Source organism: Juglans regia, chromosome 1 (assembly GCF_001411555.2).
Source record: "Juglans regia cultivar Chandler chromosome 1, Walnut 2.0, whole genome shotgun sequence".
NCBI lineage: Eukaryota > Viridiplantae > Streptophyta > Magnoliopsida > Fagales > Juglandaceae > Juglans > Juglans regia.
Genome location: NC_049901.1, coordinates 26,098,872 through 26,101,920, shown reverse-complemented (window position 1 = coordinate 26,101,920; position 3,049 = coordinate 26,098,872). Strand labels below are relative to the sequence as shown.

Sequence of the window (3,049 nt, the reverse complement as noted above, 5' to 3'; positions counted from 1 at the left end):
TGCATAAATTTTATATAAGAAAAAGTATTTTCTGTCATGACTGGTGTAAACATGAGCTGATTTTGTGCATTATGTTTCTAAACAATGCAAAAAGAATGAATATGAAAATCTAAAAGTTTTTACTATGAATAAATGAAGATGTTTTGTATTCTGTTTATTTCGAACATGTGAAATGATCTGAAGCTATTAAATATTTTGTTTTGATATGATGTGTCATCTAAACACCTTGGCATGAAGTTCTGATTCTGTATCTGAATGTAATCTGATTCCGATGATGTTCCGTTCTGTTTCTGTTTGACCCTACCACAGGGGTCAAACATGGTATACGGCCCAACCATGGGTATAATGGTGGTTTATAACCCTACCACGGGGGTCAAACATGGTTTATGGCCCAGCCACGGGTATGATAGTTTATAACCCTACCACGAGGGTCAAACATGTATTTGTCCAGATGTGATGCTATGAAATGATATGAATATAATGTTTCAGTTTGGATATGCCAAAGGATTTTCTTTTCGGGAACAAGTTTGTTTTTCTTAAAATTTCACTTTGATATTTTGTACCAAGTTTTGTTTATGCATTATGAAAGTAAATATGTTGTTTCTGCATTCTGAATGTAAATGTTTTGTTCTGCATACCAAACTTTATAAATGCTCATGTTTACATACTAGTATATGCTCTATACTTACTAAGTTGTTGATAACTCGCCTCTTATCTACACAATATTTTTTTTCAGATATTTTGATGGTTCAGCTGAGGATCAAGATTATGAGGCATTGGGTGAGATGATTTAAGTATAGTGGATTAAGCATAGAAAATTTTTATGACTATTGGCAATTTTTATTAAAAAACTTTATTGTGTTATAATGACTTGGCGTTCTGGAAAATTTGTTATATTGAGGAAATTAGTTGAATCGAAATTTATATATGATATTGGAAATTTGGAGTCTATATTTATATTGTTGAAATGTGAGTTTAAGTAATAGGAAGTAACTCTCCGACTCGTGCGGGACCGGGGCGTTACATTGTGTCTATTTGTGTTCAAAACTTTTCTTTCATAAATAAACGTAACGTTACGCTTGGACCTTTTTGGTTTCATTTTATGGGTGAGACACCCAAGTACAAATACTAAAATGCTTGCTATCAATCAAAGCACATATCAATTTATGATTTCACACGTAAATATAGATCAATATGAGTAACAAGAAACTCCAAAATGGCAATTCAAAGCCAACCAAATTAAATAGCTTTATGGATGGATCCAAATCAGGAAATTCTCTCGGATACAATGATGACGAATTCATCCTCTAACGTTTCCATAGACTAGCATGCAATTCAAGGAGGATTGTCATTATCCTAGTCATTCAATGCATCAAATATTAGTTGAAACCAATACAAATTATGGGGATTCTCTAACCATGGCCAATGCATTTGTTTGGATTTAATCCTCACTTTGGGAGCTTTGGCTTCTCAAGCTGCTGCTCGCACCCTCCAAGATGTAGCAATGCATGAGAAGTATGAAGAATGGATGGTTCGTTATGGACGTGTATATGAGGACACTCATGAGAAGGAGAAGCGTTTCAAAATATTCAAGGAAAATGCGGCACGCATAGAATCATTTAATGGTGCTGGAAACAAACTGTACAAGTTAGGAGTCAACCAATTTGCAGATCTTACAAATGAAGAGTTCAAAGCCACACGAAATAAATTCATGGGGCATGAATGCTCTACAAAGACTTCTTCTTTCAAATATGGAAATGTAACTGTTTTGCCCTCTACATTGGACTGGAGAAAGAAAGGAGCTGTAACACACATCAAAGACCAAGGACAATGTGGTAAGTGCCTACTTTTGAAATGAATTATACCAACTTTCAGACTGTTAACTATTTTTAGTGATGAAATGTAGGATGTTGCTGGGCATTTTCAGCAGTGGCAACCATGGAAGAAATTACTAAGCTATCAACTGGTCAATTAATCTCTTTGTCTGAGCAAGAATTGGTTGACTGTGATGTTAAAGGAATTGATCAAGGCTGTGGCGGTGGTTTGATGGACAACGCATTCCAACTCATCCAACATAATCAAGGCGTCACAACAGAAGCCAACTATCCTTACAAGGGTGTTGATGGAACTTGCAACACAAAGGAAGAAGCCAACAACCACGCAGCCAAGATAAATGCCTTTGAAGATGTGCAAGCCAACAGCGAAAGGCACTTCTTCAAGCTGTAGCTAATCAACCTGTTTCTGTTGCTATAGATGCTGGAGGTTTTGATTTCCATTTCTATTCAAGTGGTATTTTTACAGGAGAGTGTGGCACTAGCCTAGACCATGGTGTTACCGCTGTTGGTTATGGGATCACTAATGACGGGACCAAGTATTGGCTAGTGAAAAACTCGTGGGGTACACAGTGGGGTGAAGAAGGGTACATAAGGATGCAAAGAGATGTTGATGCCAAGGAAGGCCTAAGTGGTATAGCAATGCAAGCCTCTTATCCGACCGCATAAAGTTCAAAAACTATAATCAAAGTAAATGTCTATTACCTCGTTTGAAGTACAAGGCAACGCTTATTTTTAGTCCTCTCAATGCCTATCGTCCAAAATCTATATATGTAGATTGTGGAGGTCATATATTATATGTTTATAAAACTTTGCCATATTATAGTACTTGATGGGTGCAAAACTACAAGTGCACAGTATCGTAGTTTTATAGTAAAGTGATGAGAAGAGTATCGTCCTCAGGGATTGATAACTTACTTTTGACAAATACCGAAATTATACTAATCTCGACTTTATTTAGAAAATTCACTAAGATTTTTGTAATTGCAAATTAAGATAAAATTAATTCAAAGAAATATTCAAAGGAAAAGAAAGATATTGTTCAAAGATCAAATCAATGAGAAAGAAAACTTCTAGAAAATCGATTTCACCTAATTCGTCACTATGCTTTACTCATCTAGCTAATTGAATTTAATTCTCTTTGTTTGTTAGCAAATCTCCACAAACATCCAAAAGCCTCTTTCGACAGTCAATTGAAAATTATTCTTGTTCATCAT

The 3,049-nt window shown here is 35.4% G+C and overlaps 1 pseudogene; it reads left to right on the top strand.

The window, feature by feature from the left end:
• The first annotated feature begins 1,414 nt into the window (after window positions 1–1,414).
• On the top strand, window positions 1,415–2,501 carry LOC109017556 (annotated as a pseudogene).
• The last annotated feature ends 548 nt before the right edge of the window (window positions 2,502–3,049 follow it).